The following is a 23,935-nucleotide window of genomic DNA, read 5'->3' on the forward strand; positions in this document are numbered from 1 at the left end:
GCACTGCAGAATCTCGCCGGAAGTAGTAGGTCATCTGGGTACTTTTTGTATACTGATTTTCGAATAGTATGAATTCGGACTTACTACTCGGCTCGCATACTGATTTTAGCATACTATATAGTATAGAAGTATGGGATTTCGGAGGCAGCCATAGTGCTTGACAACATGTCATACTGTCTGTCACAGCTGCTGCTGGTTGGGACCAATACTTTAATTAAAATGATTACTTTATTACACTGGATAGGACCCACATTTCACTATAACTGACATACTACTATACATTTTATTTTATAATATAATGTTTGACTTGTCTATTTTGTCTATGTGAGTTTGAATTAAAAATTAGTAATGTTTTTCTTTCATTTTGTTATTTGGTATATATATATATATATATATATATATATATATATATATATATATATATATATATATATATATATATATATATATATATATATATATATACAGTCTTATATTAGTTGTTTTAATTGAAACTAAACAAATGACTTAATTTTAATTTAAACCAAACTAATTTCAATTTGAATTCAAATATATTCATTATTTTTAAATGAGCAATTATAATGGGCAGTTACAAAAAAAACATTGTTAGTTTTAGATAATTTAAGAATAACTATAACTAGAAAAATCACTGAAAGGGGGGGGGGGGGGGAGTATTAGTCCAGAAAAATATGAATTTAATTGTGTGAAAAGATGTTGTTAGGTTAACAAAATATAAATTAAGATTTACAAGCACAATTTAGAATTTGTTTAAAATAAACTAATAAAAAAGTGAATCAGAAAAGCACATCTGATTCTGTTCTCTCAGGGAAAGAGGGCTGTGGATAATTCATAGTAAGCAGTAATAAAAACTTTAAGACAAGGATTTTTCAGAAAACAAAGAGGGAGACATTATAAATAACTTATGTTTATAGGAGTATTAAGTAGGTAAAATAAAATCTAGCTCTTGTTACACAGTTTTCCTCCAGCACTGAACACACAAGACCAAAAGACCCTGGAGAACAGACGCAAAGAAGAAGAGAAATAGAGAGATGAGCTTCTGCATCAAGAGAGCAGGAATTTCCCTTTGCTGTCCAGAGCCAGGCTCTTTTATGATGAGCACCTCCACGAAGGCCTGCGGATGCACTTCACATTGTTGCTCCTCCTGGGGAAGATCATGCTTTTCATCTGTTTGACAGCAGGCTTGACCTCATTTTCAGGTCAGCGTAGAATGGAGAGAGTGAGCGTTTGGAGGTCTCCAGGAGGCCCAGGAGAGTTTAGTCCCCAACTGCTTACTGGACTACAACGCCGTCGATGAAGGAACGGACCTAAAATTACTCATCACTATTTGACAGATCAGCAAGATAATTGTGGGCCAACTTTGACACCAAACAGGTTTCTCAGAGATTTCTGGGGTGGATCTATCATTATAATTAATGTCTGCTTGCTAACTGCAGATTCTAGTTGATTGAAATCACCATACACTATGAAAAAGTACATTTAAATTAAAAAACTATAAACAACATTATACATTTAAAATTAAATAGCATATGACATTGCAGATAACCTTAATGAAAATGGATGACTGAAGGGAAATCATTGTACACTCACTGGCCACTTTATTAGGTACACCTTACAAGAACCGGGTTGGACTCAGATTTGTTGGCTGCACATTCATGATGCAAATCTCCTGTTCCATCACATCCCAAAGGTGCTGTATTGAATTGAGATCTGGTGACTGTAGAGGCCATATGAATACAGTGAACTCTTTGTCATGTTCAAGAAACCAGTCTGAGATGAATCACACTTTTTGACATGGCGCGTTATCCTGGTGGAAGTAGCCATCAGAAGATGGGTACACTGTGGTCATAAAGAAATGGACATGGTCAGTAACAATACTCAGGCTGTGCAATTGACATGCTTTATTGGTACTAATGGGCCCAAAGTGTGCCATGAAAATATCCTTCACATCATTACTTGACCCTTCCATCCCAATGTCTGAGCAGAAATTGAGACTCAGACCAGACAACTTTTTTCCAATCTTCTATTGTCCAATTTTGCTGAGCCTGTGTGAATTGTAGCCTCAGTTTCCTGTTCTTAGTTGACAGGAGTGGCACCCGGTGTGGTCTTCTGCTGCTGTAGCCCATCTGCCTCAAGGTCCACCATGTTGTGCATTAAGAGATGCTCTTCTGTATATCTTGGTTGTAATGAGTGGTTATTTGAGTTACTGTTTCTATCACCTCAAATCAGTTTGGCCATTGTCCTCTGATCTCTGGCTTCAACAAGGCATTTGTACCCACAGAACTGATGCTCACCGGATGTTTTCTCTTTTGGACCATTCTCTGCAAACCCTAGACATGGTTGTGCATAAAAACCCCAGTAGATCAGCAGTTTATGAAATACCAACCCGTCTGGCACCAACCACCATGCCACATTCAAAGTCACTTAAATCACCTTTCTTCCCCATTTTTATACTCAGTTTGACCTGCAGCAGATCATCTTGACCATGTCTACATGACTAAATGTATTGAGTTGCTGCCATGTGATTGGCTGGTTAGAAATTTGCATTAATTAGCAGTTGGACTGTTGTCCCTAATAAAGTGGCCGTTAAGTGTAAGTTTGCAAGTAATGATGAGAAATATTAATAAAAGATATGCAAGACAATCTAGCAAAGAGTGTAGCATAAAACCTAAAACACCCTAGGGATCAGCACTACTCTTGTTATCATTATCGCGCATTCTTTAAAGTTAGAGTAATTATAAAAAAATAAGAAGAAGAACAGTTTCCACTAAATTGACTATGATAGCTAAATTCACTGCAAGTTTTAATAGATTACACTGCGGATTCACTGGATAGATGATCTAAAACATCTGAAGATCTACTGGTTTCAGCTTTATTAATGCAACAACAATAGTAAAAGCTTAAAAAGTAAGACTTCTGAATTGTCTCAATTTTGAATGATTATTCGAGACAGGGAATTCTTACTAAGGTTAAACTTCTTAATGGTAGAAACTATATTTCACACAATATATTTATCATATACAATGAATGGATGGATGGTCATAAACATTATACGAAAATTCAATTCCATGAAGCTACAGTTTGAGCTATATTTAGCAATGTGTATTAAACAGTGATCTTATACTGGAAAATTTCCATCATATGCTGTGATTCCCTGTTAAACGAATTAACAGGCGGATCTGAAGGGTGAGCAATGGGGTAGTCAGAAAACATACTGTTTACTCAATCCCTGAGGAGAGGAGTTTGACTCTTCCTCTTCTTTCAAAGCTCAGAAATGCTTCATTAATGCTGTCAATGATGTGGCTAAAGCAAAGAAATCAGACAATACACTTATTCCTTTAGTCCTGGCACCAACAAACCTATGGCCACAGTCCCACATACACCTTATAGAGCAGCACTTAATGTACTGTAGCAGAAAAGAGAAGGAGAAAGAGAAAGAGAGAGAGAGAATGTGAGAGAGAGAGAGAGAGAGAGAGAGAGAGAGAGAGAGAGAGAGAGAGAGAGGGGGGTGAGCAAGAAGACAGAAGATTAATGAGAGTAAAAAAACATTGCCGGGACGGGTTCTGAATGGATGCAGTCATAGGTCAGAGTCTTCAGTAATAAGACACTTACATCCTCCCATCAGCATGAACCTGAGCCAAGATACAGCAGGAGGGAAGAGGACGTGGAGCTTCTGTTTAGATGATAGTTTCCAAGGAGACAAGGTTAAAAATGATAGGGAGGATGATCATCAGACGAAGAGAAATGACACCCAGGCAGGAAGTCAGAGCGCAAAGTTTCATTAAAAGCGCATTTGTTTAATTCCATTAGGATTACAGCACTTCTCAGAGATGCTAATAAATGACAGGCAGAGTTTGTGAATCGCCCTGTAGTTGAATAGGAAAAAGGCTGTCATCTGGGACCTGTCGAGGTGTTTGGACCGTGAATAACCTTGAAGATTTAACAAGGGTAATGAAGCATTGAGAACTTCTTTTTTTTTCAGATTTGATTGAGCACATTATGGGTGTTTGATGATTTACTGATTATTATTTTTTTCAGTGTGATTTAATTTTAAATGCACTGCATACCACAGAACTATTGACATTTTCAAGCTTTTGAGGTTCGTTTGTATTGTTTATTGTACAACATCCACGCCACAATTTGAAAATCTGACATCAAGTCTGTGGCCTACTCTGTGTCACAGGCCAGCGCCTGCAATTTCAACAGCTTTGTTGATTATAATGGGAGCAGTTTAGTTTTGGCGCATTGTGCCATGACACACTCATTCTGTAAATGCAGGGTGTAATTACAGGTTGTTTATGCTTATGCTTGCGGAGCAACAAACCAATCTGGGTTGTGTGCCATTCAGAACTGTGCACGTGCACAACAGTTGAGAGTAAGCATGCTGTCTCATTATGAATTACATCCGGGTACAGACTCTTGTGCCAAGTGATGCTATTATTTAGAACAAAGAAAGAGGATGTGTTGTATTGTTCATCAAAATGAAACGTGTTTAACCTGGAGGCTGCAAACGAAATCAAAAGTATTCTTATATTAGATTATGCGAAAGCAGTAAGGAAGATATTACTGACTATTATCATATTATGAACCTTTATTATGTGTAATAATACAACATTATTCTCATACTTAAGGCTACAGTTGTTGCATGTCTGGTGTGTCTGTGTTGTGTTATGTTATGTCATGTGATGTCTCATGTGCTGTGTTCCATGTGCTTGTGTTCATGTCATCTGACTCCTTTGTTCCATTTTACCGCTGTGTGTTAATGTTCATTAGTTCCACTGGTTGTCTCACCCCTGTTTGTAATCTGTTCAATCATGTCCTGTGTATTTATACCTCTGTATGCTGTTCTTTGTCTGGTATTGGTATTGTATTGTTACACTCCATGTCCGGCCTGTGTTTAATGTTCCTGTTTCTGTAGTACGTGCTTTTAATAAATAAATATGTGCTTTATAGATAATTCCTGTTATCCGTACATTTGTGGAGTGAGCCCTTGTGACAATAGTAAACATGCTCGATAAAGTCAATGATGTTGTTAATACTGTTCCCTTTCTTGCACAGATTGATCGTTTCACTTCAATTGATCTCAAATAAACCTCAGGAGATGTGGGTATTAATTTTGTTTAGTCTACTTTGTTTGGTGTACGTTTGGTCTATGTTAGATACTCAAAGTCCCGTAATCGTTGAATCACCAAGGTTCACAGTTTCAGATAAAATTCGTCTTTATTGTTGAATTTACAACAGCCTTTTTATTTCACTAATTCTTTGAAACTGGATATTAGCAGACTTTATTTACCTGAATACAGCTAAACAGCCGTTAAATTTTACCCACTGCATGGCTTTTTTAACACAAATTCCCTCACTAATTAAAAGCGCAAGGTTTTCTTTTAATTCATAATGCAGACTCCTAATTCCAAGCAGAAACTTTCTTAAGAAGTAAACTGGAAATGTGTTGGAAAGAGTAAGATAAAGAGCAAGGTTTAGCAGTCTAAAAGCTTGCAGAGTAAATTCAAGAGATCAATCAGCAACTAGTAGCTATCTTAAATAAAATCCCATTTCAGCAAAAGAACAAGCAATAGTAGAGTTTATTCTCTCCACAGATACTGACTTCATGCTACTGAAGTCTGCATGTGCTGATCAGTGGAGAAGCTGAGAACATCTGAAAGAGTCCAACAGGACAGAGTCCAAAAGGAACAGCACTGGAGGCCATAGTAATGAACTCTCTACTCTTAACCCATACAGCAGTTTCCTGCTCCAGACTGCGAATAATGCAGGTAAATCAGATTCAGTTCCAACTCTGGTCCCCAAAGCCTCATATTCATGCTCTAACTCATGGTGTGCTTTTGAAGCTTTATGACTGCACCACTTGTAATGTACATTACCCTAACACAGGATGACCAGCACTTCCCCTGAGAAGCGGATTGGAGACTGAGCACCGAAGCTGCTCGTAATGGACGCTCTGGCTAAATCTCTGGGATTCACTGGAGGAGAACGTGTCAGAGATGCAGGCTGGAACCACAAAAGGCCATGAGCACAAAAGGGCTGAGGTAAGAGAGATGTCAGGGCGACTCCCCGATGATAAAACGCTGGGGAAGCAGAGACTAAAATAAGCCGATGTGGGCGTAGGGGTGAGGTGAAAAATCGGTGGATGTGAATAATTTGGAGCAATGCTTCAAGATCGGATGGGAAATGCAGCCAAAAATGCAATTTTTATCCCCAGTGTGAAGCCCAACGATTAAGACTATAAAAGTTTCTCTACAGTTGAGTAGGATTTTCAATAAAACAATAGCAGGTCACTGTCAGCAGAAAAAAGGTCCAACAGTGCAGTTCAGCAAGGTGTAGTCTCAACATGTCCAAACTCAACAATAAAATGAAAAACATTCATACACAAAAACTGCTAAAACATGTCATGTCAAACCATTTAAATGTATTGGAATCCAAAACCTAGATATTTTAACCGCACTTGATACATCTGCTCCAAACATAGTGCTGCGATTTCAAAAGTCCTGGAGATGGGAATTTGCTCTTATGGGTAGGATAAGGAGAAAGGTCCAGGGGTGCAAAAGCTGTCATAATGTTTGTTTTTGAGTGGTTTCATAAGCTCGGTCATCTCAGCATGATGCTTATGTCTGTTTATAGCATTAATTCAGGATAGCGGAGTCTCAAAGGACCCGCATATACAAACTACAGGTGAAAATACAACTTCCAGAACACTTCCCTGGGCAATGAGCAGCCCAAATGCACTGAGATATGTCAAAAAAGACATTTTCCAGAGTTCCATAACCATCAGTCAATATTATTTTAGTGTCCTGTACGTAAAGCATCAGAAAGTAAAACTATGGCACGGCATATCATTCGATCTTACCATGCAGGTTTAATATCACAAGCAGCTGTCATCGTGTTTTATAGCTTTGCTTATATTTGAAAGATACTGTATGTAATTGTACTGTATAATGACCCTCAAATGCCCCATAAGGGTGAGAAACCCCAGAGCAGCCCAGCCCGCAAGTGCACCAGTAAATTTACTCTGGCAGACACCTCTCGGATCCTGCTGTAAACACTCTCACCGCGTCCCTGGACCGTCACTTGCCGCTGTAGGCATTCAAAGGCAAAGCCCAGAAGTTTTCTGCTCTGAGTTTTGGCAGTTCTGGTAAAATTCTGTTGCAACGTTACCTGAGAAAACTCGACAATGACTCATTACCATTAACAAATGGATCATCAAAAAGCTCATTTTGAAATAAATAAAAACAACACCTGTGGGCTGGACGAGCAATGTGAGATGGCTATTAAAAAATGGACTCCAAAAAAATTTATACTTTCCCCATATGGTTGCAATCAACCATCAAAATCTGAGGAAGGTCCGTTTTCCATTACTGAAACACAGCAAGGCCATGGGCGCTGAAGGGAGAGTGGAGAGGAGGATTGGCTGGGAATGGGACGCCATGGCACGCTGACATCCTCTCAGTGCTCTACGCTCATTTGGACCTAACCGGTCCCTCTGTGCTAGCTACTACTGTGCAAGTTGAAACTGGAGTCAGAGAGAGAGAGAGAGAGAGAGAGAGAGAGAGAGAGAGAGAGAGAGAGAGAGAGAGAGAAAGAGAGAGAGAGAGAAAGAGAGCAAATTAACTGGTAATGCCTCCACCAGCCTGGCAGATGAAAAGATGTTGGAAGTTTTATGACTTCGCTTTGGTGTTGATTTACAGTAAATGGGCGTCACGGCTCTGTCACTGCAGATTACAGACTGGATATGACGAACATTTGAAAGAATGGAATGTACAAACTTGCGCCTTTGTTTAAACCTATACATTTCAGATTGTTACCAAAACATCTTACACTAAGGTAAATTCCATTTTTCTATTCCATTATCCATCTAAAAATTAGTTTGTTCATAAAAGTGCTTTTCATTGGGTGAATGGAAATCATAATCCAGCTATATTCAATTTAATCAAACGTTAAAGGTATAGTTTACACACAAAAAAAAATCACAACGATCACAGCGAATGCACTGAGAGGTGCCTTTTTTGAATGGTTTATTAACGCCCACTGGGCCTCGCACATTTGCCATTGCGAAATGTGCACTTGCAGTTGAAAATAAAGTAAACTCTGAGCGGAAGAAGTGAGTTACATCAGTCGCGTCTCTTTCATTCTCCAATCAAATGAAAGCAGAGGCGGGGTTTTTGTTGAGGTGACAGCTGTGTTTGTCTAGTCAAGACAACTACAGAGACTTTTAAAGATGGAGGAGAGACTAGTGATTGCTGTTTTAAGTTGTCCAGAGTTGTATGACTTTACAAACCTTGAATATCATAATTTTAATAAACATTACAATTCAAATAATATAAACAGCAACACTCTTGCACAATAAGCAGCTGATTCAACCCTTGCCTAGTGACGTAAAAAGCACACATTTGAACGTAAAATCACGTGCGGTTGATCGGTCCCTTATTCACTTTGATGTCAATCTAAACATATCATTTTAAACATGTAACTAAAAAACTGACTAACCAACTAAGTAAATAAATAAATATTCTAATGTCATAATATTAGTTGACTGTTAGGCTAATATTACTGTAGTGGTAATAGTTGATATTTGTGGAACCCTTCTAGTTCTACCTTGACTTGCTACAAAGGAGATTCTGCTATTCACTGTCATTTTTGAAACACCACAACACCCTACATCAAAAAAAAAAAAGTTTAAAAAAATCCAGCTGACATCATGTGGTCTGAACTTGGACTATAGGGGACATAAAAACACTAAAGTCAATACTATTCATTTCAAATTTCATCATTTTTCATTGCACATTCCAGAGTTCTGTGGATAGTCTTGTGAAAACCAAGTGTAGACCCTATACACATGCACATTATGCAGGCTTGCTCGCAGTGTAAAAACTGCTGGGAGGAGTGTCATAAAAATAGTGCGGAGGAATTCATGAGCCAGAGAGTGGGTGACACCATTGTAATGAGAAAGCCAGATCTATGCATCAAATGCATTGTGAAGTGGGCTGTAGAAAAGTGGCACTATTACTGAGAATTCCTTCAAAGAGCGAACATGAAAAAAGAGAGAGGGTTTTATGAGATGATGTGGTTTAGATGATGGTTAAATTCTTTCACTTAAAGATAAAGAAATGTAGTAAAGAACTGGTGGGTTGTTGGATTTTATGTATAATGGGAGAAGGTTAAATGAAGAGTTAATTTAGGATTGAAAATGCTGTTTTGTTTTGTTTTCTTACTTAAAATGCTTCCCAATCCATATTTATGTTACTCATGACTAATAATTAAAACAAATAGACACCAAAGCTTTTAAGCTTTCAAAAAAAATTTACAGGAAGGAAAAAACTGAAATTTAAGTAATTAAAAATCCTGCTGGTTTACATGGGTGTTTCTAAGAAAAGTGATGATGCTCAATTAGCGTAGGGAAATTTCAGTGAATCAGTAGTTCGCAAAATGTTTTGTTCATGAATCATACTGATCTACATCTCCAGTTCACTGACTCACTGACACAGTTATCCAGCTGCAGGAACAGATTATGAATAATGGTTACATTTCAGTCCATTCTTAACTCAAAACTATTGTCTGACTTGAGAACTTGTATGGATCACTTAAATCAGGGAAACCAAACGTTTCAGCCCGTGACCCTCAAAATAACAATTTCAGATACTCGCAACCCCCACTATTCTCAGAGGTGGTCATGAACATACAAACATTGCACACGACTTTATAAGAACTACAGTATATAAACACAAGCACACTGACAACACAAGTGTTACAGTCTAACAGCCATATAATTTTTATAGTCATTATTCATTCAGTTAAATATGAACCTCACTTAATGAGGCAGGTGGGCACAATGTTTACAGCACAAGACAATTTTTTGTTTAATTTTGGAGTCCTCTACTTGGACATCATCTTCTATGTTCAGTCGTGGCCTTTATTTTTAATGTACTGTATGAGTGCCGCAAAGATGTCAAAGTTGAACATTGTGCTGTAAAATCAATCTGCTGCAACTAATTCTATTGCTGTGCTGTTAATAATAACATAAGGGGTCGCAACCCAAAAGAAAAAATGAATTGAAAGGATGATTTTTTTTATTTGCATGTTGTTTTTTTGTAACTATTAAATACTATTTTTATCTTCTGTAGGTTATGGATAAAATATGGTCATTTTAATAGTTTAATAACATATATGAGATTTTTGAAAATCACCAAGCCCCTCTCATTAGCTATGTTTCCATCTAACTATTTTTAAAAATACGGTTGATGGAAACACCAAGATGAGCAAAAACTTTGAAAAAGTGCATAAAAACGTATGCGCATAACTGCTTAAGATAAACTTTTTATCTGATAAGATGTGCATAAACTATGATGGAAACACTTTTATCGAACAAATTCCAGCATGTGCATTAAAAAAAAAGGTCATGTGATTTTGTTATAAGAGATCATGTGATGGTTAAAATGTGTGTGAATGGACAAACCAGCAAGCTGAGCATACTGTAAAACATCTGAAATGTTGTTTTGATCATTCTAAAACATCCTAACCATTTAAGTATTAGAGTTCTTATATTAATAATTACCTTGAGAATTGTCAAGAGCGTCTGTTTTCCACGTCTAACGCCTTCTAACGCCACCACATGTTCATTGCATATTAGCTTACTGAGGTGCAAGTCATTTAATAAATAAAGTAAAAAAAACATTGCGCAGCTTCTCCTACCGCAGCAAATTTTGTTTTTACTGTTGATATTTAGCACCAGTTAATCAGGAAATGACGATTTTATTCTCTTTGACTGTTTAGATGCTTTATTTTCATGTCTTATATGCGATATTGCAGGTATATAAATTTAATTTGTGTCTTTGAATGGAAACATGTCTCCTGACCCCTACTTTGGAAATCACTGATTTATATGGTGCATTTTTTATTTTATTTTTTTTTTTTTTGAAGCCTGAAAATCTCAACCCTCAAGTAAATACATGGAAAAAGTCACTAATAAAAATAATTGAAGCTAAGGTTCATAAATCTCTGGCTTTTTCGTTAAAAGGATAATTCACCCCAAAATGCATTACATTTAAACTGAGTTCTGATGATGCGATTATTCGAAAGGAAGACGATTGCAAATGCACACAGAGGCTTAAGGTAGATGTGTAAGTAATGTACAGCTTATTTTACAGACTTCAGTGTATTGCCAGAAGCCGTGTGTATTAATTGTGCTTTGCCTGTATATTTTTATTGACTATCAAAATTCTAGCAGCCATTTTTTGAAGCACCAAGAACCACGGTTTCAGCTAGAAATCTTCTTTAATGTTCTACTAAAGAAACCTACATCTTGACTGTCCTGATGGTGAATAAATGACTTTTAAACAGTAAATGGCTTCTTGAACTGGTTTCTTTTTATGCAAACTTCAAGCCCATGGATACGTATCCAAAAAATGTTCACAAATGTCTTTAGAAAAAGAGTACAAATGTGCATGTTAGCCTATCTGTTCTTCTGTATAACGTTGCCTTGCTCTGATACACTTCTAGCTGCTGGTTTCCTCAGTCCTGCTTAGTTTAACTCAGCCTGCATTACCTCGTACACTGAACAGCTCTCACCATGTAGCTGCGTGTCCTGACAGGGTGAAAAATGGTAATACAGAAATTAATGGTTAACATGTGTTCTCCTCTCTCAGCGCAGCTCCCAGACCTTCCATATACACATACTCTGTCCCTTAGCTGGATCTCCTGCTTTAAGGACCGAGCCAGGAAGGTAAAGCTACACTGTAATCAAATATCACTTTGAGACAAGCAGTTCCACATTAGACTCATCACTGTTAGTAATGGCAGATATGACGTAATCCGACATGGGACAACCCTTCAGTCCATCATTCTTTGGAGATGTTATCAATTCATGTTTGGAAGCTGCCTTGCAGAACATTTGCAAAGTGTTCTTGAAGAGTTGGCATATTTATTTATTATTACAAACCCTTTTTAAGAGTTATTGGACAATGCAGTGAACAAAGCAGGCAGGAGCAGGTTGCAGTATTTATTGCTTATTTCTTGCACCCACAACTCTGCCATTAACATTATTAATACGTCATTATTAACTACTGTAGCGGTCATCACCACCTGAATTTTCTACACTTAAATAAGTGAAACCACACTGTAAAAAAGTGATTAGTTTACTTTACTTTTAAAAAATGAGTACTAGCAGAAGAGAAGAGAGAATTAGCAGAATTATTAAATTAGGTCAGCTTAACAGTTCCAAGTTACAACAGGTTTACCTACTTGGTCGAGAGAGCTTAACATGCTGCAATTTAAGAAAACACATGCAGCATTTAAATACAATGCAAACAAATTAATAAAACATGCTGCATTTTCACACAATGCAAACAAATGAATAAGACGAGCTGCACTTTCACACAACACAAACTATTTTCGAAAACACAAAGCCTTATCTCACAAGCAAAAAAAAAGAAAGACAATAGAAATGTTTCAAGGGGACGCAGAAACGAACGGTTGTCCCTGTGCCGTGACTATTGGCAAATTGCTTAGTGAAGTTGTAGGTGATCTTTAAAGGGTGAGTTTTTTGTTTGTTTGTTTTAACATCCTGATTCCCTTGTCTTTTGTATTTTATTAGCTTAAATAACCATAACCTAAATAGCCGGGTCCGTCATGTTTTAGGGTCTTCTTAAAGCATTTCCATTGTGTTCCAAGCTATTTTAAAGTGTTGTGAGAAAATGCAGTGAAGATCTTTTTATAGTTTGCTGGCTTTTTTTTTTTTTTTTTGTAATTGCATGTGTTTTCTTAAACTGCAGCATGTTACGCTCTCTTGGTCATCGTACTTTTAAGTTAAAGTCAACTTGTTACTTTTAAGGCAATAGGCTTACTAACTTTAAGTAACTAAACACTTTTTACAGTATGTCTTTCGTTCAATGTACATTTTTATTTTGTGAAAAATTATGGATTTTTTTAGCTTGTTTTTTATGTTATTATTATTTGTAACCCGTTATATTAAATTTGCCTTAAAGCAAAAAATAAAAATAAAGAAAAATCTTTAAAAACATTTGTTTTTCTCAAAGTAATAGTTTTACTTTAAACCAGTAGATTTAATGTCATGTGATCACATGAAAAAGAGTACTGTTTATGTGCTTTCAGCTTTTATGTATTTCTAATGTGAGTTTGATTACCACCTGGCATGACATTTTTAGCCATACTGAAAGCACCAGCATAGTTTACAACATTTTTGAAAATAATAAATAAAACAAAATTTAATCAAATTTAAAGCCAAGTAATTAAATTAATTATCAATATTTTACCTCACTATTCAATATCCAATATTGTCAATGTATTCTTTTTTCTTGGGCAGAATAAATTGTTTGATTAATATCAAAATACATTTTTCATTTTTATCCAAACATGTGGAAAGAGAATGTTCCATAACCTTCACCGTACTTTTCAGTGTCGACATTTCAGTTTGCATCAATACCATCGTGTTAGTGAATTCTGCCTTCATGGCATGAAGTTCACTTTTGATGGTCAATAAGTCATCACCTAGCAAGCGTCATAGTTCAGATCCTGGTGCAGCAATGAGATTATTTCAGTTTTAAGAGTCTGAATGCTGCCAAAAACTGCATCGAGCTCAGTCCGTTGACCCCCTCGCATTTATATTACGTTAATTCGAGGATGCATTAGCTGTTGCTAATCGCTGATTTGATGGCTGCATGTTAGCCCCTTTATTGCCTTTAGTTTTTAACTTCGTTGCAAAGGATTAGTTTATAATTAACTCCCTTAGGCACAATTATCTGCTGGCACTTGGTATTAAGTACAAATTTACATTAATTCAAAAATAAAAATCAGCAAATTCTGCAGGACCTCTTGGTGAACACATCCTACTCCATAGCTCACCTATCCAGAAGTTCCTATATACATTTTTTTTTTTACATTTTAAACAAAAATAAAAGTCAAAAATGTAATTATATATATATATATATATATATATATATATATATATATATATATATATATATATATATATATATATATATATACAGTTGAAGTCAGAATTATTAGCCCCCTTTAAATTTAGATTTTCTTTTTTAAATATTTCCCAAATGATTTTTAACAAAGCAAGGAAATTTTCACAGTATGTCTGATAATATTTTTTTCTTCTGGAGAAAGTCTTATTTGTTTTATTTTAGCTAGAATAAAAGCAGTTATTTATTTTTTAAAAACCATTTTTGGGACAAAATTATTAGCCCCTTTAAGCTAATTTTTTTCTGATAATCTACAGAACAAACCATCGTTTATAATAACTTGACTAATTACCCTAACCTAGTTCACCTTATTACTGTAGTTAAGCCTTTTAATGTCACTTTAAGCTGTATAGAATTGTCTCAAAAAAATATCTAGTTAAATATTATTTACTGTCATTATTGAAAAGATGAAATAAATCAGTTATTAGAAATACGTTTTTAAAACTATTATGCTTAGAAAAGTGCTGAAACAATCTTCCCCAAAGAGAACAGAAATTGGGGAAAAAAATAAACAGGGGGCCTCATAATTCTGACTTCAACCATATATATATATATATATATATATATATATAGTGTCTCTGTGTTGACCACAATAAATATTTTTGATTTAGAATAAATTACAATTTGTAGATTGAACCAGAGTTAAATCATACTTTGACAAAACACAAATTACAATCATTTTATTTTAAAGTTGCTTTAAAGTGTAATGTCACTATGTTCACTTACATAACTGAACCATAGTTTTATTATTGTGTAGCAACCATGTTTATCGATGCATTGATTGCCATAACATTAATATTATTTCTAAAAAAACAGCTGCAACTAAAGTACAGAAAATTGATAAATGGTCAGGTTAGACCAGTTGCTCATCCTAACTGCATTAATATTGTTTTCACTACAAGAAAACATTGATATAAACCAACTTTTGCCAGAGCTGAGTGACCTTGTACAGCGACTCATTGTTTAGAGGAAAAAAGAAATCCAAGACAAGTACAAGTGAACGATTCATGGAAACAGCAGCTACCAAAGGAGTTTTATGTCTCACGGTGAGTCAAAATTTTGGTGGATTTGCAAAAATACGACGAAGCCAGATATTTGATAGTTTCTTCCCATGAGTCTGTGGCTCTCTCGGTCACCTTTTACTCCAAATTTACAGCCAACTTTTCGACCGCTCCCGAAAGCATTTCCATATGTCACATTACTGTTAAAACAAATAAAGCACCTGAACTTTCCCTCTGACACGAACATAGTTTTTCTTTCTCTGAATGTCTTGTTTTAGCTTACGCCCGAATGTGAACTTGCTAAAATATATTTTACGTCACCTGTCTGTCTGATGTGTATGTTGACGAGAGTAGCTGGTGGATGTTTCGTTGCAGGTGTGAGTCTCACAGGAAATTAACCAGCACTCATGTGATTAGCAGATTACGGCTGATGGACGGATCTAGCGGATCATTTTTAAAAATTCACTTCCTCTACTCCCTCGTTCTCATTCCTAAAATAACATCGCACACAATCACAGTCTGACAGGACAGGCCAACGTGGTCTCAAACATCCCTAAATCTAATTTTTAAATAAATACAGGCGTGTCTTATTTCTGGTATGAAGTTGTTGTTTTTTTAAGTTGTCATCAAAAAAATGACATGCGCCTGTCATCAGGTGATCAACTAAAATCAAATGGAAAATAGCTGGATTATGCAACTACAACAAAAGAGGGGTTTGTAAGATTTAAAAAAACAAAATTTTTGTCTATTATGCTCACTAACACTGAAAGAAAAAAAGTTCCTTGGATTTACTATTTTTTAAGTTAAGTGGTTGTTAACAATCAAATTGGGTTGAATTTAAACAAAAATAATTAAGTTTAACATTACTAAATTTAATTTAAAGTGTACAATATATATACAGTTAGCTTATTGCATGCCTATTTTTACGATATTACAAACACTGAAAAAATATATATTTCTGAAAAATTGCTGCAAACTATTTATATGCGTTTAATTTAAATAAACAAACTAAATTGAGCAATGTTGCTTTAAATTCAGCCCAAATAAATAGTTTACAACCACTTCACTTAAAACATTTGATCTTATTTTACATCCCTAATTTTACCCAAAACCTAATCCCAATTACATCCTTACTAATTATCAATAAGCAGTGAATTAGCTAGTAATTATTAAGTTAATAATCTCAATAAATAGTTTGTTAATAGTTTGAACTGTATATTAAAATAAAGTGTGACCTAAACTATTGAAGAAATCCTTTTTTTAAAATTGCTTAAGTAGTTATTTAACAAGTACTAATAAACAGGTTCTAACTATGAACGAACACAAAAACAAAATAAATACATAACATTTAAAACGTAAATGCTAATTAAACAAACCTTATAATAAGACAAAAAGATTCATTCATCAAGGCTACTCTTTAAATACTTTTGCACTGAATAAAAACACGACTGTAATGTTTTAAAATCTAGTTCTAATTGGTAATAAACCTACTCAAACTATAATGATTATTTTCAAAGATTTTAACTTCAAATAATGTCAAAGGAAACAGCAACCCACTGACTTGATAGCAAAATCCTCAAATTAGCTTCACTGATGTGTTTTAACGATGCAGGTAATTGACTTATAAAAAGCCCAGGCAATTGTCCTATTAACATAAACCATTTCCTGAGACGGATAATAGATGACTTTAATCTGTGTGTGATTAAAGGTCCGGCACCTCCATCCTTCCACGCTGACAAACCTAAACAGCAAACGCGGGAGAAATTGGCAAATCCCAGCAGGGAGTGAACTGAAGGAAATATCATAATTCTGTCGTGATTGAGGTAATGGGCTGCTAGTGTCTTGTTTCCCCATTTTGGCACTATGTAATCGGCTTACAAGCCTGTGCTGGAACCACTTGACTCCCCTCTGTCGGGTGCAGTTGTGGGAATGACTTGAGTTTTGAACATTGGATGATAGGAGTCAAAATCCAGATATTTGGATGCAATGTCATGTAAAGACACTTGCTTTGGACCAGAAATCGTATTGCTTTCGACAAATTGCTATCCAAATCTTTACCCAGCACATTGGCTCAATATAATTTATTACGTTTTTGCATTCTGCTGAGCTCTTTTAATAAAATGCTCCTATTTTGTTTAATAATACTGTCTGTTACCCAGAGCAAAAAGGCCCACAGAGTCATAATCATTCATAAAGTACAGCCATATTATTAATGAGTTTTTGTAAAGCGTATTAATAATATCCAGAAGGTGGTTAACAGTCTAATACAGACTCTCTCTCTCTCTCTCTCTCTCTCTCTCTCTCTACCAGCTTTTAAACTTCAGCTCAGAGACAGAGCTACATTTACCATATCTTTACTCAGTTCTGGCTTCTCTGAGAGTCCTGCACTGTTTTGCCAGTCCTAATTACAGCTGAACTGTGCAGCTGGAGGTTCTGTGAAGAGCAGACGTTACGCAGGCCACTGAATCAGTTCCTCTGGGCCCTGCATGTGCCCTGATACGGCCGATCCATCATTTTGGGGCTGCCAAGGGACTCTTCAAAGGGTCTGCGCCACATCTGCTGTGCTCAGGTAGGCTTAGAGGTAGAGCAATCATAAGAGTTATAACTTTAATATTCATCAAGCACAGTCAGTACCTTATGCACTAACACCATGTTAGTGAGCAAGAACAGCGTGGACTGTGTGTTGGCTAGGACTGACCAAAATGGCAAAAGCTTACCTCATCAATATTAGGCTATCCACAGCACATTTATACTGTTCTAAAAAATCAGATTTAAAGGCAGTAACTTTTTAAAAGTCAAAACTATTATCAGTAATATCTCAATTTAAGGATTTTTAAAGCTTTTAACTGGAACGTTAACAGAGTAATAAAGATTTTAAAAAGACTAGTAGGTCAGAAGATCAATTAGAAATACAACTTAAAGGCTGCATTTACACTGCAGATCTTGATGATCGTTCCGATTTTGCGACTGTATCCGATTTTTTTGATGACCTGCTTACATCATCTTTTAAAAGTGACTTGTTTCCATAGACTGTAAAAGATATGGACACAGTATCCGTGACGTCACCCATAGGTTTCTGAAAAAGGCAAAAGAAGCTGCAAGTAGGTGTAGCCAACCGTCGCCATTTTGTTCACGCATCATCGCACCGGCCAGGTGATACCAAACAAGGGCAAAGAGGCGGACCGTTAGCGGAGCTACAGACACCTGCTAGCATTTTGTTTAGACTGGCTTTTCTTTTGGAGAAACGCTTGATACTTCATTACCTGAGACTCGTTTGTATTCTGACCACATGTCAAAAATGTGTTTAGTCTTTTAAAAAACACTGTTGTAATACATTGAGCCAATAAAAATTGTTCATTTTTCTACAGGAGGAAAACACAAACTACGTCCAAACACTTAGATTATAGTCTGTGTTAGTAAATGCAAGGCTATTTATGAAATCTAGGCATAACACTGTATGACATCGTTTCAGATGACTGTTCTAGAGTCTATAGCTAATCAGTCTGTCAGATTCTGGAGTGCATTACAGGTCTAAAAAAATTATAAATGATCAATTATCTTAAATAAAACAAATACATTTACAGAGACGGTATAAGTATATAATTTCACTCACTTGGTAAATGGAGGGCATGTGAATGGTTTGTGAACACAATTAAGTGCAGCATGCCATATCATCTGATAATTGTAATAAATAATTCCAAAAAGCAACAAGCTGTGTAAAGCCACATCAAACAAAAGAAAAATACGATGTATATTTCTGAGCTCAGCAGGTGAAGTGACGGCAACCAGCGAGACCTAGCTGTCGTTGAAGTTAATTATGCAGACTTAATATAAACGAAAAAGATGAGTTCAAAAAATTCACCCCCTCACAGTTGTCATGAAGGGTAATATTAGTTATAAGAACCAAAATCGTTTTTTTGTACCAGGTAAATGCCTTTTTTCAGTTGTAAAGTTGGCCATTTTAACAGTGGGCTCAATAGAAATCTGCTCTTATGGAGCCAGGACTAGTGGAATTTTGAAAAATTGCAGTTTCAGTTACTTCCGTATTTGCTTCAGGAGGGAGATTGCCGCTTGCTTGTATCTGAGTGTTTGCATTTACATTGCACATAATAACAAGACGCAATGACCAGGAAAAAAAAGAGCGGGCGCTGACTGACAGGTGATAATAAAAGATAGCCCTTTTCTTCATTCCTGTCCATCTTTTTGAAAAGTTGTTTAACTATCATTTATGGTAGTAAAGTTCTCATTTGGCCATCTTCTTTTAATCTAGGCTTTTTTTATCCAGTAGGTATCTTGATGTAATGTCCATGTCATGATTAACGCACATTATGCAACAGTTTTATATATTGTTTACGTGACAGATGTTGCACTCTCTCTCCCTCACTCGTTAACATGTTTGAATAACGTTATTTGTAGTATATGATGATATCAATGCTTTATTTTTTGTTCTAGTATATGAAATGTAAAGTTTGAGACTCTGCTGAAGTCTGCTCTGAAATGAAAGCATCAGAGTTTACGTCATTCAATAAGGTTTTTAATGGCACTCAAAAAAAATATTCCATAAACATCAAAAGTTTTATTATAAGTTTTCTTTTTATGTTTTTACTGACAGACTTCTGATTTGAATATACTGAGCAGAAGAAATAAAGTGGATTAGTTCGCTAAATTAAAAAAATTGGAGCCTCAGAGCCACACCAACCTATTACGTAATTGCCACGCACCAATGGCAGTTATAAAGGTGTTTACCAGGCGAGCAAACTTTATAGAAATACTTTATACTTTGGCAAGCTGATTTACGCTCCTAAAGTATATTCAAAAAGAAATATATTTTGAGCTGAATTTTTTCAAAATTACATCATGCCACTGCATTCTTTAGCTTAAAGTACATTGTGTTTTAAAGAGGCCTCGACAAGCAACATTAATTAAATTTTGGTTTTCAATACAATATAAGAGTAAGTTATTTTTAAGTATTAAATTTGGTTTGAAACTGAAGTTAAAATTGTACTCGTTTATAGCAAACAGGGGTCTGTTTTTCGTATGTGGAATACTCAATTAGCTGGATTTGGTCACTGAAAATTTGACATTATTCAGGATTGTTTTGTTCTTCAAAATTCACCTAAAAGTTGTTGTGATAGCAACAGTTCTAGTAGCTCAAACCTGCTTGGGAACAGGTTTATTTCATATAAACAGGATTAGATCAGGTCATCTCAAGCAAAGGTAAGGCTGAAAGTACTGAAAATACTGAAATGCTGATATTTTCTTGTTTTTAAAACTGATAAATAAGTTTTATGCAGTCTGCAGTCCAAAATTAAAGTACAAAAACAGCCACGGGATGGTTCTCCATAAGGGGTTTAAAGAGAGCATTTATTATTATGGACTTTTTGGATACAAACACTTACAATTTTAAGGTACAGACCCAGCTTTAGTACAATTTGTGAATTATAATAGACATGCCCAATGTGCAGTCATGCACACATTTTAACAGCTGATATGACAGTGATTTGATGCTTCGCAAGTTGCAGACTCCTTCAGCAAAATCAAAATGCTTTTTTAAATGCAAAATTACTTTAAAAATCCAGTTATTCCTAACGCCGATTAAGAAACTTGACTATACTATATTAACTGAAATCCACTCTAAATGTAAAACTAATTAAATTGCTAAATACTCTTGACACATAAAAATGTAAATCCTGCAGCCCACAACAAAGGTGGAAAGCTATTGCGTATCATATTTAACAAACCGTTTACAACAAATTTTAAGTAATTTTGCTCACACGGATAATTGAATAGTAATCATTATATAGTAATGTCATTGCTCTGCTGTGCCATCCGCCAATCTTTGCATTTCTGATCATGATTTCGGGGATCGATAGATCTGTCCTTTAATACAGACAGTAATCTCAGATCAGTTCATCCAGACATTTTAATGTGATTCGCAAACTAGTTTGAAGAACCAAATTAGCCAGAGATCAGTTTTCAAGATTAAAAGATCCATGATCTGTCAAATCATCTTAGATTATTTAAGTGAGGTATGAAGAATGGACCCCTGTACTATATACTTAAAAAAGTAAGAGTAAATTTTGATTTCATGCTGACCTGAAATAAAATAAAACAAAATAAAATATATTTTTATTTACTGGATCAATAGATTCTATTCATTCTTTAAAAACATTGTCAGTGCAAAAAAAAAAAATGTCCTATAAGACACTGCACTTTAATGTTTTTTTCATCAAAAAGAAAAAGCTTTAAGGACAATTCATACTGCACCAACAGATGAAGACAATCACCAGATTTCACATCTCAGAGATCCCACTGTCATTAAAACCATTTATGTTGAATCAGGGAAAGCAAGCACCATCCAACACCAACAGACACCGACAGGAGTGACACACTAACTTGACAAAACCTGACAAAGTCTCTGTCAGCATCTGTTAGTATAGTGTGAACTGGCCTTTATTGTTGCTTTAGAAACACAATTCTTCAGCCTTTAAAAAAAAAAATCATAAAGTCAAAACATCCTCCTCTACCTGTACCAGATAAGAGTTCAGATGCAAAAACCTCTAAATGCTCTTTAAATTGTCTTCTAAAATAATAATTTTCTCTGACTCCTGCATGTAGGCTCAGTAATTTTACTTTTATAGTGACAAATAAGTTCTTTTTATTGAGTGAAATAATTGAATATAAACAAAGGAGACTAAAAGAAATTCTCATTTTAAAAGAAAATTTCAAACAGCATTTAAAGGTTTTTGCATGAAATCTTTAAATATACTGTAGAAAAAAGTAAAGGCTGACATATAAAAAAAGCTTTACAAATCCTATCAGGTGTTCATAGAAAACCATGACATAGAATAAATATTATGCCACGGTGATTGCACAAGCATTTCTTTTTCGAACCGTTCTACTCTCATTAATTAAAAGGCATAGCCTGAACTCGGTTAACGATCCTCTGGAGTGCTGTCTATTAATACCGGTGTTTTCTCAACGCAACATCTTGCCATTTTGGCAGTAATTGTAAATTTGCGTCCAGGCAGCTGTGTCCTTTAGTGTGGAGAACATGCATCACTTCTACTGCTACTCTATGACTAGCCATAATTCTGTGGTAATAAACGAATATCTAACAGATATAAAGACTTTAGCTAGTGAGGGATGTATTGTTGGATAATACTCCTTCAAACGTCATCTCAACAAGTGTAACAAATAGTCATCATATAGGTCTACTGATGGATCTACTGTTTTCGAACTGTTCTGTTCGCTATTCTATACGACTGGCAGCTAATTCTGTAAATACTGGCCTCATGAAAGCTCGTCAAGGATCGTCGGTAAAATGAGCCATTTTAAAATGCGATCTTTAAACAAAGTACAGTCAAAGTTCTAATTAAGTTTTCATCTTTTGACAATTTATTGACCATTTAGGACAATCCTGGCTACTAATGGTGCGACGCAAATGCAAACTTATCAAGATAATAGTCGTTACCATAACTCTGTTCCTGTACTCTTCCAGCTAGTCGTTTTGTACGTCTCATCTGTTCTATAAAGCGCACGGTGTATATGCAGCAGTGTGCAGGGGACCTATACAGGAGATCCTTTGGAAGGCCGGGTCCCCCAGGGCCGCACTGAAACCTATTATAATAAACATGCCAAGCCCTGCTCTCGGTTCTCCTGCACCCAGCCAGAGACAACACGACTCCTCATCTTTGCTCCAACAATGGCATTAGACTGTCAGAGACACTTTCAAACTGCCCTGATACTCCGCCAACTGCTCCATTTAACAATAATTCAACCTCGGGCCAAGTGCACCAGAGCCAAACAGTCATCCTGAGCTGCCCTTGTTTTTCTACAGTTTTTTGTTAGGAGGTTTTGCCATCTCTGGTGATTTGGGCCATTTTTTGGATGCAGGTTCTTCATTATGACATCATACTTAAATGAACAATAATTGAATCGATTTACATGGAAACATACTGGAAGAATGTTTAAAAAAAAAAACTGGATCTGAGAAGAAGTGGCACACGCAAAGCAGTGTTTAAGCACGAGTTGTTATGCGATGCCTTTGTCATTCAGGCATGTAGTAAAAGCATCATAAATGGTTAAGCTGTTGAAATGACATCACCAGATTCCCTCTGGCCCAGAGTTCCATTAGATCAGTCAAAGGAAAACTGACCCATGTGCTTTCTGCACCGCGATCAAGCTCTAAGGTTTGACTTCAGATGTGTTCGGGTTGTGGGGTGCGATACTTGCTAGTGTGCTATTGTAATAAAAACAGATGAGTCATTTTTAAGTATATGTAAGACACAACTAACAGTGTGGTACATCACTGCCGTGGGCAGGAGTCAATTGTTTTGCTTATATTGTGGTTAGCACACATAAATTTCCACATATGTCAGCTTTTGTAAACAAATAACTATTGTGCACATGATTATTTCTAACTCATCTCATCCAAAATCTTATATTTAATAATATAATTTTACAGCTCATTACTGAGGCTTGGATAATTGATGGGAACATATAGCTATCATTTAAAAAAAACGGAGGAATGGAATGCCAAGTGTTATACATACTTTTTTTTTTTTTGCTTTGTTATATTTATATCTTATATGTTTATGTTTTGTATTGCACATTGCACTTCACACACTCAGAAAGATGTACCTTTAGTGGTACAACAGCATGTCACAGGGGCAGTACCCATAAGAGAAGATCTTTGTACCTTCTGTAGTAGGACTATCTTATTGTGAATAATGGTACAAATGTTCACATTTTTTTACTTGGTCAGTTAGTTGGTTGATTAGTCAGTCAGTTGGGTGGTTGGCTGATTAGTTGGTCCGTTGGTTGTTGATCAGTGGGTCAGTTGGTCGGTCAGTTGATTGGTTGATTAGTTGGACCATCAGTTGGTTGGTTGGTTGGTTGATCAGTTGGTTAATTGGT

The 23,935-nt window shown here is 35.8% G+C and overlaps 1 long non-coding RNA gene across 40 annotated transcripts in view; it reads right to left on the reverse strand.

Annotated features, from left to right (window-relative positions):
• Window positions 1-23,935, reverse strand: part of LOC147834235 (uncharacterized) — a 385,840-nt gene that overhangs the window by 234,151 nt on the left and 127,754 nt on the right. For 5 of the 40 annotated variants that reach the window (XR_015506151.1, XR_015506127.1, XR_015506133.1 and 2 more), the window contains one exon: window positions 5,220-7,543. The exons of 31 other annotated variants lie outside the window; for them this stretch is intronic. This is a non-coding gene — a long non-coding RNA (uncharacterized LOC147834235). Of the gene's footprint in view, window positions 1-5,219; window positions 7,544-23,935 lie in introns of those variants that run through there. 4 more of the 40 variants (XR_015506158.1, XR_015506164.1, XR_015506145.1 and 1 more) reach the window with 1 other exon arrangement.

Source organism: Danio rerio, chromosome 13 (assembly GCF_052040795.2).
Source record: "Danio rerio strain M-AB ecotype USA chromosome 13, GRCz13ab, whole genome shotgun sequence".
In the NCBI taxonomy this organism is placed as follows: Eukaryota; Metazoa; Chordata; class Actinopteri; order Cypriniformes; family Danionidae; genus Danio; species Danio rerio.